This window comes from Microtus oregoni, unplaced genomic scaffold (assembly GCF_018167655.1).
Source record: "Microtus oregoni isolate MIOR12 unplaced genomic scaffold, Mior012 000074F_007, whole genome shotgun sequence".
In the NCBI taxonomy this organism is placed as follows: domain Eukaryota; kingdom Metazoa; phylum Chordata; class Mammalia; order Rodentia; family Cricetidae; genus Microtus; species Microtus oregoni.
Window position 1 is genome coordinate 292,545 of NW_024543994.1, and position 15,503 is coordinate 308,047.

Genomic DNA, 15,503 nt, shown 5'->3' on the forward strand with positions numbered 1-15,503 from the left:
CTCTGCCTCCCAAGTGCTGGGATTAAAGGCGTGCGCCACCACCGCCCGGCCGGGCTGGGAACTTTTATGAACGTTTGTACAGAGCTATATTTTCACTGAGCTTTCTCAGCCCTTTCGAGTATGCAAAATAACTGGGTTATGTACCACAAACAAACATACACAGGAGATAGAACTCAAGATTATAATCAAGCCCTGTGAATACACACGCTGACCCACATAGGTGCTGTCTTCATTTGATATTAAGTAGGAAATAATATAAAATCAGCGTAGGAAACATCGCCTTAATTCTAAACATATACGGGGAGATCACACATATGCACATGCTCCCACTGTGTTTGACCCCTGATCCTAAAAATAAAATTAAACACCCTTATAAATTATATCATGTGATGTCATTGTAGTGACATCAGGTAGTGCGTATGAATCATAATTTTTATTTTAATATTCTTAATGTGTGTGCATGTGGCTTCAGTACATACGGGGCCAGCAGAGCACTCCAGAGACTCTGCAGCTGGACATACTAGGCGATTGCGTGCTGCGCTGTCCATGTTGGAATGGATAAAGGAACTATGTCCTCTTCCTGCCTCTGAGTCCAAGGAGAACTGAGCACCCAGCACCTTCTCTTAAAGCAATGGGACAGTTAATGAATTTCAAATTTCTCTGATGGTTCGTTGACTTGAACCAAGTACAAAAGATAATCAGTAACGACTACTAATTTAAAAACAAATCCCCATGCTCTCCAATCAAGACTAATTTTTGTGTGTGTGTGTTTAGTAGCTATAAAGTACTCAGTGCTGCGGAATGGTGCTCACCTCACCTAATTAACTGTTACATGTTACACTGTAAAACGTGATTTGACGGCTAAATACTGTTCACAGGACCCTCGGGCTGTGCTTATATCTCAACATTGGACCAAAACATAGCAGTCAATCACCACTGTGTTGCTCGGTGAACCCTAGGCAAGATTTAGCATTGTGTGGGGCTCTATGTTGGAATGAAAAACTGGAGAAAGGGTCTTTCACTTCTGGCTGTGTATTTTGAGGTGTGTTGATTTCCTGGGTTGTGTGTGTGTGTGTGTGTGTGTGTGTGTGTGTGTGTGTTGTTGTTGTTGTTGTTTTTGATGAAGCTACATAGGGAGCATTGATGAATGCCTGACACCCGTCATTCTTGTTTCACACACACAGTGCAAACCACCTGAAAATGATGATGCAAAGTCAAGGTTTTTGTATGAGTTGGTTTCTCCCATCTGTGTGTTTGTGTCCGTGTCCCTATCCTTGCTTGTTCCCATCAAATCTGCCTTGTGAACCTCACAGTCTTGCATCCAACCGCACACTGTCATTTCCATGGGGGTGTGGGTGCTCTAGCTGGCTATGTAATAGACATCCTTACTTGTGTAACTTGGGGAAAGTGAGCGGGAGCAGGAGCCTTCCCGGCCCTCCTGGTCCTCACAGGTCAGACTCAAAACCCCTTGGCAACCTCAGTTCTTCTCCCAGTGTGGGGATTCACCACTCGACCTCCTGATGGAACAGGTGTCGCGTACACTGTGCAGGTGTGTCCCGCTGCTGAGCACTTGCTGGCTCATCTGAAATTAGCACCTGGAATGAAAAAGCCTGGTCTTTCATCTTACTTTCTAATCCTGCTGCACAATTTAAAAATCACTGTGATTTGTGTATATATCTATCTATATCTTTCTATATATATTTGCCCCCAGGAAGATTTTTCTGCTGTCTAATTTATGAAATAATACTATTGAGTCCAGGTTTGTTTAATAAAAGTTTGTATGTTAAGAAATCTGTCTCAGGTCCTTCCTTGGCTTTTCCTGTAATCCGGGTTAACACTATAGAACAAAAGTGGTTAATGACCACAGTGGTCCAGTCACCAGTTGGTGACCATTCTGAGAGGCAGAACTGAAGATGCTCAGATAAAGTCAGGTTTATCAAGGAAATGGGTATGTACCCCTGTAGCAGGGGCTGATGATTGTTTCCATGAAAATTAGCACCCCCAGGGTTTTTCTAGTGTTACAAACTGCAGACAGCATAAAGGGGAGGAGGGTCATAACCTAGTCAGGGAGAAGAGTGAGCAGGGAGTGGTGGGGCTGCATGAACCCAAAACACCTGCTGTTACAGGAAGATTTTTCCCAAGGGAGAGTAGAAGCCACCTGGAGTTGACTAAGTGCACATGCTATCAGAGGCCTGGATTCAGCCTCTCAGAGGAGTGAATGCTTCCTTCTTCAGCAGCTAAAAAACAAGTTTTCCTGTTGGCACACGGAAAAACCTCCCTTCCTAGCCAGCCTCAACTTGGCTTGATGGACACGTTCAGTAATCAGCACCCAGAACACTGAGATAGGACAATGTTGGCAGCCAGTCAAGGCTAAACAGCAAGACAGTTTCAAAGAACAACAAACAAGCCAGACCTCAGTTGGAGGCCTCAGAAACTTCACACCTAGAGTGGCTCTAAATTAACAACACTATTTAAAAAATAATAATGATTGCACTACTAGGTCAAGCAGAATTAGCAACTTTCGTTTTTTGTAAAAAATATCTGTTAAAAGTTTCAATCTGTATACAAATATATAATACAACATAATTAGCTACGTTAAATACTACAAACTAATGTGAGTCCGATGGGACAGGAAAACCACATTTAAGCTTGAACCATTTTTCTCGCCATATTAGCATTTTCTCAAATACATGGGGAATATGAGGTGATGATAAGGTGCATGGAACAGGGCCCCCAAATCACATGTTTGTGTGTGTGTGCATAAAACTTCTAACACAGGTACTGGGCCTAGCACTACTGAGAGAAGGTCTCCACTGTCATGCCTTGGTCAGAAGTTGGTAAACAGTAAACAATGCCAAGCCCAAACCACAGAAAATCATTGGTAACATGACATCTGCAGCAAGATTGCCAAATCACAAACATCCTAAGTAATTGTCTCATAAATCTCTTTTAAACGATTTTTTTTAGTCTATTCTCCCCCAGTAGCTGCTCATTGAAATCGGCACTGCAGCCGGCACAATCCATGAGCCAATTCCACTGCCCCAGGAACTACAAGGGTTTGAAAACCTTTTGGTGGGGTGAGGAAGGGTTGGGCGCTGGAGAAGGTGGTTCTCTGTGTAAAGCATGTGGACTTTTGACACTGCTATAAATATAGAAACTTCACCTGGAGTTCTACCACATCAATGGCAGGCCCGGTTGGGATGCAGGGAGACAAGGCTAAAGCATGGAAAGGGGTGGTTGGAGCATTCCTGAGGCAGCAGGCGCCAAAGGCTATGGGCTAGGATGTGACCTCCCTACAAGTGGATGGATCACTCAGAGCAGCAACCCCAGATAGGGATAGGAAGGGAAAGGAAAAGAGTGTGACATGAAGGGAAGGTGGGGAACTCAGGCTTCTCCAGACTGTGGAGGGTGGGGATCAGGCCAGGAGGAGCCTGGAGGTGGAGGTTCACACCCTCCCTGTTCCCTGTTCTCAAGAGATTCCTAGGAGGAGACTCACCCACACAAGGGAGAGACAGAGACAGGCCCTGACTGGAGAGGAAATGCCCTGAAAAGCAAACAGTCCTAGTAGGCTCATGTGTCTTATAAAAGCTTATACTGAAATAGGTTCTTGTTTTGTTTCAGCTCAGCTGTTTTTTTTTTTAAATATTGTCTCATTACAGAGCCCAGAGCAGCTTGAAGCTCAGGTTGGCATCAGGCACAAATACTGTGATTCCTTTTTTTTTTTAACTTTTTGATTAGGTTTATTCATTTTATGTCTGAGTGTTTTCTCTGCATGTATAACTGTGCACTGTGTGCATGTTTGGTGTCCACCAGCGTCAGAAGATGCATCAGAGCCCCCCGGAACTGGAGTCAGGGATGATGAGTCGGATGGTTGTGAACTACTCTGTGCATGGGTGCTGGAAATCAAGCCTGGGGCCTCTGCTAGAGCACCCAGTGATCTGAACCTCTGAGCCATCTCTCCAGCCCCTAAATGCTGGGACTCTAATTTGGAACTTCCCTGCAAAACAGTGAAAACAAATGTTAAGGTGTGCCCTGCCTGAATATGACTCAGAATGAGGTAGTTGATTCTGTCTTGTAAGCCCAAGGTCCTACCGTTGATCTTCAACGCCTCAAGGAAACAAAACCCAAACATATTAAAGAGTCCTCAGATTTTCGGCACATGCCCCCTACCCATCTGACTCTAGATGTGCAGCTAAGGTTGAATCAGACGAATAAATAGGCAGCTGGAGAGCCTGTGAGGGATGAGATGAGCAAAATGATTCTAGACATGGTAGAGGAGGTACACTGGTACACTGGGGCTGGCTGCTCTTTGGGGGTGAAATAACTTGTTATACCACAGAAAGATGGCAAGGCAAGAACTCTGAGGGAGCTCACGGCCATGCAGGAAAATAGGGGCCCCTCCTTGAGGGCTAAGGAGGAGGATTAAGAATGCACACTACATACACAAAAGACGTTACACTTCTAACTGACGTGATTGTGGTTGTTCCCACAGACCCCTCGCTGCAGGACACAGGTTCTCAGCATAGCTTGTGGTCTGCAAGAAAGGACCCTTGGCAATGTCAAATGACAGTTTTTGCTTTCACTTTGGAGAAGGCGTTGCTCCTGACCTGTGGAGAGCTACCTATTGCTGCTCAGAATTCTAGAGTGCTTAGAATGGCCTTGCTACTAGCAAGATCCTTAAACGTCCTTAAGGCTAGCTCCAGAAACTCTCAATATTAAAGACATTATTATTATTATTATATTTATTATGTTATTATTTAGTTGTTCAAATTGTTTTGCTGAATCTCTGTATGCTCTATCATCATCTATTTCTCTCTGTTTATATATCACATTTTTTTGTCTTAAAAATATTCTGTGCAACAGTGTTTTCCTTGCATGTATGTATACTTAGTCCCCACACAGTGCATAAGGATCCTGTGGAAGTGAAGTTGCAGATGGCTGGAAGATGCCATGTGGAGGTTGAGAATCAAGCCTTGGGCTTACAGAAAAGCAGCAAATGCACCTTTATAAATGATTCATCAGTGCAGGACTCGCTCTCCTCTTTTCTATCAGAGGCAGTATCTGTAAGCCTAAACTGGTCTTGAAGTCATAATCCTCCTGTCTCAGCTTCCAGTGAGCTGGGAGTATAGTTGAGTCCTTTTCTAACTGAATTTAATGGGCTTCTATGGTGCTTAGTGCAAATTAAAAAAAAAAAACCAATAAATAAAATGGTGGAGATGAGAAAACTTGTAGAGCCCTCAGCAGAAGATGTGGACCCAGGGCAGGATCTGGGTATGGATTAGGCTCGCAAAACCAGAATAAATTTACCATGCCAGAGTCTTCACCAGTAGCTGTGGACACAGGTAGTGTACTGGGTCTGAGCCTGGATTAGATAGATCCACAAGTGTATGGAAGTTTCATATCTCCCAGGGGATTTAGCAGAATCTATAAACCTGGGCTGGGGACTGCATCCAACATTGGGCTAGGCCAGCCTGATCTACAGAATGAGATCTAGGGAAGTCAGAGATTTATAGTGAGGCCATGTCTCAAAATACAAACCTAAGCCAGATGATAGTGGTGCACGCCGTTAATCGCAGCATTCAGAGGCAGGTGGATCTCTGTGAGTTTGAGGTCAGTCTGGTCCACAGGGTGAGTTCCAGGATGGCCAGGGCTGTTACACAGAGAAATTCTGTCTCAGAAAACCAAAACAAATAAGCTAAATTAGTTAGGGGACTACCTCTCTAATGCTAACACCAACACTAGGCCTAAAATGCTGAGCACAATCCCCTAACCCTAACCTTAACCAAACATAGCAGATTATAAAGCAGGCATACACCTAGACCCAACCCTACCTTGCATCATAGAGCTAATTTATATTAAGGGATATGGTAATTGGATTCTACAGAAAAAAATATTTATGAAATTTGAAACCTATCAAATTTTGGTCCAAACCCCAGGCAGGTGGTGACTGAGGAACTTACAGCCATAGAGGTCTCTCCTCCAGAGGGGAAGGCTAAGGAGCAACACTTAGACCCCCTAAATATGATACTTTGTTCCTACAAAATACCCCTGCCTCGGTGACAATGTGTTTGCCTGGAAGTCAGCCGCTTTCAGACCCTCCAGTGATAAAACCATCATAGAGGATGGAACATCCAGGTATGTACAGCATGCAGAATCCACGGAGCAAGGTTGGTCCCTAAAAGAAGGCCACCAGATTATATGTATATTTACTCACACTTGGGCCTTAGCAAAAGGTATTGCAATCTGATCTAAAAAAAATGGAAAAAGACAAATTTTACAACAGTAGAAAAGATCTTTGCTCTAAAGAGGCCTAGATTTTTTTCTGTTTTTTGATTGTTTTTATTTTGTTCTGTTTTGTTTTGTTTTGTTTTTTCAAGACAGGGTTTCTCTGTACACACCTGGCTGTCCTGGAACTTGCTCTGTAGACCAGGCTGGCCTCCAGCTCAGAGGAAGTCAGACATAACAATACCATTATGATCAACCATCTAAGATCTATGCAACCAGATATGAGCTTAACTAGGAGCAAAAACGTAGAACTACAATCAAATGGGAAAATGACACATAGGAGCAAATACTATCTACCATTAATCTAGTAAAGGTCACTTACGAGTGGCTATTGCCACTACATCAGAAACTAAGACATCTAGGAACACAAGAACTAAAACATTGGTTAGATTAATGTACTAATAAGACACCCTGGCATGTTATTAAGAATACTATTAAGGGTTGTGAAAAGTGTTCACAGAAGCCAACTAGATTACAACTCCATTGGCAAGGCTACATGTTGTAAGATAGATTTAACTATACAAATACACTTCATAGGACCATTGACGAAATATAGGAACAAATACGCACGCTTAGTGGCAGATACCTTTATAGGGTTAGGCACAGCAGATGCACGTATCCTACATGACAAGCCTCCATGAACAATCTTTGGTTCTGGGGCAGGGCCTTTGGCTGTCTTAAATCTATGATAATAGCCTGGCAAAGGACTGACTAAAGAAGTAGATATCTGATGGAATTTTTATGCATCATATAACCCTAGAGCAGTGGTTCTCGACCTTTGTAATGCTGTGACCCTTTAATATGTTCTCATGTTGTGGTGACCCCCAACCATAAAATTATTTTCATTGCTACTTCATAACTGTAGCTTTGCTACTGCTATGAGTCATAATGTAAATATCTGTGTTTTTCAGTGGTCTTAGACAACTCCTGTGAAAGGCTTGTTCAACCTTCAAAGGGGTTGTGACCGACAGGTTGAGAACCACTGCCCTAAAGCATCAGGAAACATTGAGAGTGGTAATGCCATAATCAAAGAACAACTAACATCAGAATAACTCAACCTAAAATTGGCTTTTATTAGCAAAGCAGCTTACACCCTGAAGTCAAAACCCAGACAGTATTGGGACTCAGCCTATCTATGATAATTTATTCCTTTCCAACATCTGAATGTCAACAATACCTTCAATCTTACCTGGAGACACTAGGTATTGACTAATTCCACTATCTGCCTCAATGGGAATGCTTGCATTCCCGCCTCACAATGCTTATCAGAACAAAGTATTAGGCCAATTTTGCAGACTCTAAATAGTCTATAGCAGCTTGTCACTATCTGCTACTTTACTACCTTCATTTTTACTAGTTCCACTCATTTTATATGAAAAGTGGTTTTAATTTGAGATTTGGCCTCCCAGATACAACTTACCTTGTTCCAGACTGTTTTCAGTTAGGAGAAGAACTTACCAGATATACCATCATTAGGAGACATAATAACGTTTTTAAAACTTACAAATTTGTAGCACACAAGCTCATATTGACAGTAGATTTAGCTTTGGTCCTGGAAGCCAAAACTGAAGCTACATCCTAAGATCTAATGGCAGATACACAGCCCAGCACTCTCCTCACACTTTATATCACCTTAATTGTAGTCCTACTGGCCTCAGTTTTGAATTGGCTCTATTTTAAATATATATCCTCTATTCGAGCACCATGCATCTACTGAGATATCACACCTGGATCACTAATACTGAGAATGAAGTAGATCAACAGTCTCTCTCTCTCTCTTTTTTTTATTGAGCTCTATATTTTTCTCTGCCTCCTCCCTGCCTCTCTCCTCCCCTTCAACCCTCCCCCAAGATCCCTATGCTCCCAATTTACTCAGGAGATCTTGCCTTTTTCTACTTCCCATGTAGATTAGATCTATGTAAGTCTCTCTTAGTGTCCTCATTGTTGTCTAAGTTCTCTGGGATTTTGATTTGTGGACTGGTTTTCTTTGCTTTATGTTTAAAAACCACTTATGAGTGAGTACATGTGATACTTGTCTCTCTGTGTCTGGGTTACCACACCCAAAATGATGTTTTCTAGCTCCATCCATTTTCCTGCAAAATTCAAGTTGTTGTATTTTTTTCTGCTGTGTAGTACTCCATTGTGTAAATGTACCACATTTTCCTTATCCATTCTTCGGTCTAGGGACATTTAGATTATTTACAGGTTCTGGCTATGACAAACAATGCTGCAATGAACATAGTTGAGCACATGTCTTTGTAGTACAATTGAGCATCCTTTGGGTATATACCCAAAAGTGGAATTACTGGGTCTTGAGGAAGGTTGTTTCCCAATTTTCTGAGAAATAACCACACTGACATCCCTTGGACAGGAATTTAACTGTGATAATTTAATTACTAAAATAATAACTGCATCTTGTCATAAACTTAATACTATTCAACCTTTTAATGGTAATTGGGCTAAAGTATCGAATAACACATGTACCAACAATAGGTTTTAACTCAACTCACATCTTTGAGACACATTTCTTTTAAACATATATTCTTTGTGTGATGTAGGAGGGTCATCTGTCTATGTTACTTTCATTGGTTAATAAAGAAATTGCCTGGCCCATTAGTTCCAGCCTCTTATTGGCTAACTCTCACATCTTGATTAACCCATTTCTAATAATCTGTGTAGCACCACGAGGTGGTGGCTTACCAGGAAAGATTCAGCATGTCTGACCTGGCGGCTGGCTCCATGGCGGCTGCCTGACTCTGCTTCTCTCTCCCAGCATTCTGTTCTGTCTACTCCACTCACCTAAGGGCTGGACTATCAAAAGGCCAAGGTAGTTTCTTTATTAACCAATGAAAATAACATAGACAGATGGCCCTCCTACATCATTCGTGGATTGTCATATCTGGGGAATCTCCCTGGACCCTATTGGATGATATGTGAAGGGAATAATCAGAAACATAAATTATACACTAAACACCAGAGACCAGGATATGCCCAAAGAAAACATACCTCTGAAATATTAGAACACAGAAACTCTATAATATTGTCCTTAAAACATAGACATATTGGTGTACTCCAAAGACCCAATGTGTATAAATATAACTTCCAGTTCTCTGAAATAGATTTTGATGTGCAGAATAATTTTCCTAAATGTGCTAAATTTTCTCAGTCTTACCAAATTTCTAATTTCCCTATTCAACAAAAATGGAAATGATGGTTCCTTCAGTTTGATATTGTTGCTCCCCTGGCAATTACAGTTTTAACTATTCCCCAAGCACAGCAAGCAGACACATTAGCAGAGCATGAAAGACATCTTGTTAAGGTACAGCAGTTTCAGCACAACTAACAGCTCAGTTTTTACTTTCTAAGAATGTTTAATCCACTTTAACTATACACTTGGATGCTATGCAAAATGGACAATTAGATTGACTTCTTTCAGAGAATAGACAAATCAGACAGACTACTGTGTGGCTTGAATAACACTTTGATCACTTGTTAATGGCAACCACAGAGGATATCACTAACCTCCCTTGAACTGGTGGTACTGGACCTATAACCAATAAGTCCATTACCATTGTTAACCTATCTAAAACTCAGTGTTGTGATACACAAGGTATATGCCACATTCAAATCTTTTACACTACTGATGCTTTGTTAGCATTTGATTGCCTGAACCACATAAGCTAGGAAACTCTTATGTACAGATTTTGGGTAATCATTTACAATCTGCATCCTACTGCTTTGGTCTCTTACTGGCCTGGAACTTAACAAGCAGATGAGGTTAGCTTGCTGGCTAGTGAATCCCAGGGAACCACTTGTTTCTCCTATCAAGAGCTGAGCTTACAAGAATGTACTCTAAGCCTAGATTTTTCTTTTTTGGTGTGTGTGTGAGAGAGCACACACACATTTTGAAACAGGGTCTTACTATGTAGCTTCATATGGCCGGGAACTCACAATGTAAAGCAGGTTGGCCTTGAAGGTACAAAGAGCCACGTGTCTCTGCTCAGAGTGCTGAGGTTAAAGGTGTGCACCACCATGCCTGACTTTGTCTGGAGGGTTTTTTTCTTTTGTTTTGTTTTGTTTTGTTTTGTTTTAAAGGGTGGTTCTGGAAGCTGGGTGGTGGTGGCACAAATCTTTAATCCCAGTACCCAGTGGCAGGTGAATCTTTGAGTTTGGGGCCAGCCTTGTTGAGGAGCACATTCCAAGACAGTCAGAGCTACACAAAGAAACCCTGTCCCAGAAAAACAAAATAAAAAAAAATAGGGGGAGGGGTGTCTTGGAATCAAACTGAGGTTGCAAGTACTTTACCAAGTGAGCTCTTCTAAAGGTTTTTATTGCTTAAAATGTTTCTTTTATTAAAATTAAGACATTTTATAGAATACCATCATAATATATTTAGAACTGTGTTTATTGTTTGCTTGTGTCTTTGGCTACAGTAGGTATCGAATGGGGAAATGGAAATTATTTGTATAAGATATATATATATATATATATATATATATATATATATATATACATACATATATATATATGATTAAAACTCCGTGTGTGTGTGTGTCTGAGAACATTTTTATTAAGGACAGAATGGGGTCACAGCATCTTAGAAAGTCTATTCTCTGCCATCATGGAAAGAGCAGGACAAGACCCGGGGCACTTCAAGGAACCAGGGGGATGTGAATTCCTGAGCCAACTTGTGTCAGGGATGGGTGGGTAGCTGGCTGCTCCACAGATCTCCCCTTCTCTAGAGGATCCAGCTCTTGAGTTTCGAGCAGCCAGAGCTGCCTGCCAGCTTGCTCAAAGCCTGCTCCAGAGCAGGGCTGGAAAGAGCAAGGCATGCAAACCCAGAGGGACACCACTGACTCCAAGCCAGGCAGGCCTCTGCTTCCATGGTTGTCAGTTCTGGGGCTGAGAGTCCCTGAGAGGGGCTTCTGGCATAAGAGAACCCTCTCATAGTGAGCAGAGAGCAGTAAGGGTCAGCAGGCAGGTAGAGCTAAGCAATGAGACAATTGGACTATCTCTAGATTCAGAAAAGCAATAAGAACAAATGGTGGCTTGTTTGGACAACTTCTGACAGAATTTGGCATTTTATTACAAATTTGAACATGAATGAAATAAGATCCATTGTCACTTTTCTGCCAATGTAGAGACAGATGTAGAAATGCAGGCCCAATGCTCTGACCATCCTGGGCACATAGACGTCTCCAGAAACCTGCCCCATGCACACCTAGAACTAAAAGCATAGTTCATTTATGCACCACAGGAACCAAACACTTGGAAAACTTAAATAGTGTTACACTGCCTGAGAGGACCTGTTTCCCTTGTTTATAGGCAAAACCCAGAACTGTCTTCCAAGCTTATGAGCCCTAGGTAGCCCTGAAGTTAAAGAACTAAGATTAAAGCAGAAAGCAAGACTTCTTGAGGCAATCTTCTCCACAGGCTCTAGACCCCTAGTAGAAAGAGTTGGTGAACATAGGCAGTCAGGCCAACAGCTTCCTCAGGGCGTCACTACTGCTTCAAGGACAGTCCCACTTGCCTTGAAAAGACATTAAAGTTCAAATCTTGACAAAGTTCATTTGATAAGTTCTAAGGTCAAATTTTATTTCCACAAAAAAAGGCAGTGGAATCAATATAAAACACATTAAAAGGATATTACTGAGTGAACTTCAAGTGGACCTTGACCTTGGAAAGGCTGAATCCAGAGGGAGGGAAAGGCAATCCTGTGCCTGGGCTGCACCTGCAGCTGCTCTGAGGAAGGGGCAGCTGGTTACAAAGCAGAAGCCACCAATGCTGATCCCACAAGATGCAAACCATGCGGAGAACGACAGTGGTGGCCTACTGTGCTTAGGGGTGGGGGCTCCTTGGCACATCTCAGCAGAGCTTGGTGGTGGAGAAGCTTGAGATTTCAAAAAAAATATTCTGGCTTTTGCCTTGACATGGGATAACCAACAGGTCATCTCCCACAGCTGCAGGGAGGGCTGCTGACTGGAGAGAATTTTTTTTTTAATTTATTTATTTATTATGTACACAATATTCTGTCTGTGTATGTCTGCAGGCCAGAAGAGCGCACCAGACCTCATTACAGGTGGTTGTGAGCCACCATGTGGTTGCTGGGAATTGAACTCAGGACCTTTGGAAGAGCAGGCAATGCTCTTAACCGCTGAGCCATCTCTCCAGCCCTGGAGAGAAATTTATCACACAAGTTCAAGGCATTCTCTGCTGGCAGACCCTCCCTTCAACGTCATCACAAACCTGGTATTGCAGGGTTCTCTACAAAGAAAGCCTGACCATGGGTTCAGAGCATGGGATCTGCCCACTGAGTCTGTCACTTGTGGAAACACTTTGCTAAGATTTTACGTAAAAGCAGCTTCCCTCTGCACAGACATTCTTTTGGGGGGGGGTTGATATTGTTTTATAATCTTTTGTAAGTACATTACTAAGATGGCATTAGGGGACTTGAGCTATTACCCACAGGCAGTGTGGCACAAAAGGGCTACTGCTTCTATGGGGAGCTGGGGCCTTAGTCTGTGGAAGTGGAATTGAAATAAAAGAAGGCAATGGGGAGAGGGAATCACAGCTCTTTTTTTATAACCTTCTGGGCTAACTGTACCTTTGAGTCTGGGAAGGAAAAGAAATGGCTTTCTTTCAAAGTAGACTAAAGCAGTGATTTTTAAAACAAAGCAAACAGAACTAGAGCATCTGAATGTTTTAATCCTTCTTTTCAGGTTGCCTAGACCACTTTTGATTAAGAAACTATAGAAAGTTAGTAACTGCCACAAGCGGACGCCAGGCGGTGGCACGCGTCAATTTTCCACAGAGTCCTGCTTTGCAGGGCATCTGAATGCATTGCTCAGGGGCTCTGCTGAAACTTGCTGGAATCAATCACTGATGGCAGATTTTAGTCCACAGGTCGTTTTTCCCCTATTTCTTTGTAAACTCTTCAGCATTCTTACAGAATTTTTTTTACGGTCCTTAGAGTATTCAGGGTCAAAAGAATATTCTGGCTTTTGCCTTGACATGGGATAACCAACAGGTCATCTCCCACAGCTGCAGGGAGAGCTGCTGACTGGAGAGAAATTTATCACACAAGTTCAAGGCATTCTCTGCTGGCAGACCCTCCCTCCAACATCACCACAAACCTGGTATTGCAGGGTTCTCTACAAAGAAAGCCTGACCACGGGTTCAGAGCATGGGGTCTGCCTGTTGAGTGGGTGCTCAGGCTGGGGGTCGTTCACCAGTGCTATGAGGGACTGGATTACTTGGTTGGTTTTGGTGGTTGGCTTCCAGTTTTCAGAGCTAATTACCAGCAGACAGACCTGTCCCTTCTCATCAATGTTAGGGTGGTAGATCTTGGTTTTAAATGTGATCTTGGGTGGTTTGAACGGATACTCTGCTGAAAAGCTGATTTCAATTCTGAAGGCCCCATTATCATATGGAGGGTTGTCAGAAAAAATAAGCCCTTGCCAAGTCAATAAATTAGCTTGATCAAGCTGGATGTTATGGAACTTTTTCATTCCACATTTGCTGATCTCTTCAAGCTTCTTCATCAGTCTCCTGCTGGCCGCCATCTTGGATCTGATCTAAAACTTCTTACATGGAGGAAAATTGCTGGATATTAAACCAGGGTCTTGTCCAGACTCTCCCCTCAGCCTATGAAAAAACTTTGAAACATTTTTCATCCCTTGAAAAACTCCTAAATTTTAGATATGTCATACATATTACCTGGGCATTAATTTTTGTCTAATCTTGAATTCAGCTGTGAGCAAAATGATGCTTAATTCAAGTCTAAAATCAAACAGAATCAGAAATGGCCATGAGGCTAGTTGGAGAGCTCTTGCCCAGAATGTAAAGCCTGGAGTATCATCTCAAGCCCCACAGCTAAAGAGAAAGTTGCTGCAAGCCTAATTGCTCAGCCATCCCTTCACAAGTGATTTATCAGAACGAAGGGATCTGATAAAGGCTAAACCAAAAGGCAAGGCTTTTTGGCATTATTGCTTTGTAAATAAAGTGGCTGTCCTTTGCTGTAGTTTTTTTGCTATAGCTAACTTTCTTTCTGTTACATATTTGGGAATTAATTCCTTCAGTTCAGAACTGTTTAGTGAAAACAGTTTCCTACTGGTCAGGCCTTTGTTCCTCTCTCCTAGGTAAGTACAAAGATCTGCCTTCCTGCAATTATCTTTATCAGCAGGCATTTGGTCAGTGCTTAGGATTCAGGCAATAGAGAATTTCACTTAAGACATACACAGATCTCCAAGGACATAGAACCTGCCCAAATTGATGTTCTGGTTTTACCCCACTTAAAAGATTCTTAACTCCTTACACTCACTTTCACCTCAGCTTACTGATGATTTTAGTTCCCGACTCTCAAAGACAACAGAAGGGATAATTAACTGCAAACCAGAGAAAGACCCACAACACCCACGATCAGAGCAGCTGATAACAGCGTAGCCCAGAACTGATAATTTGGAGGTCTGGGTCTCTGCTTCACTTACAGCAGGAAGTTTACCTCCAGACATATGTCTGTACAAACTGCAGCATCTGGTGTATGTGCTATCTGATCAAGAGCTATCAGCATCGCCCAGGTTGCCTGGTTACCTCACAGCCTCTGTGCTTGCTGCGAGAAAAGAAGTGGGCGTGTTCATTTAAACAATCAATGCGCTGTTAATAATTTTACTGAAAATAAATCTTTTAGCTCTTACTAACCACCTAAAAATGTAGCATAGCTCACTAGGATTCCCTTCTAGAACTCTCTGATGATTTAATTCATTTCTTAACTAACTTTCTCCATTAAGGAGTTCACTGGATGTATACTAGCTACTCCCACCGATCTCTCTCTCTCTCTCTCTCTCTCTCTCTCTCTCTCTCTCTCTCTCTCTGTGTGTGTGTGTGTGTGTGTGTGTGTGTGTGTGTGTGTAAAAACTCTTCTGATTTTCTATGGGGCAAAAGAATTCTGGCACTGGAACCTGCTAGGCCTGGGAAATTGCTGGTTTTAAGAATATATATGACTAGGAATGTTTGTAACAGGTGGAACACTGTAGAACAAGGACCAATGAGAAATGACGTATTGAAGAGAGAAGAATAAAAAGCATGGATAGACACAGAACCTGTTGTGAATAGGCTTCTTTACCCTCAGATTTTTGCCCTCTTTAGCTCATCCTGGCATCTTTAATGGAACCCTACAACGGAGTTCTTAAAGGCTAGAACTTTAAGGCTCCCGTTAGAAA

At 42.3% G+C, this 15,503-nt stretch overlaps 1 pseudogene; it reads right to left on the bottom strand.

Annotated features, from left to right (window-relative positions):
• Positions 1-13,177: 13,177 nt before the first annotated feature.
• On the bottom strand, positions 13,178-13,847 carry LOC121441272 (annotated as a pseudogene).
• Positions 13,848-15,503: the final 1,656 nt, after the last annotated feature.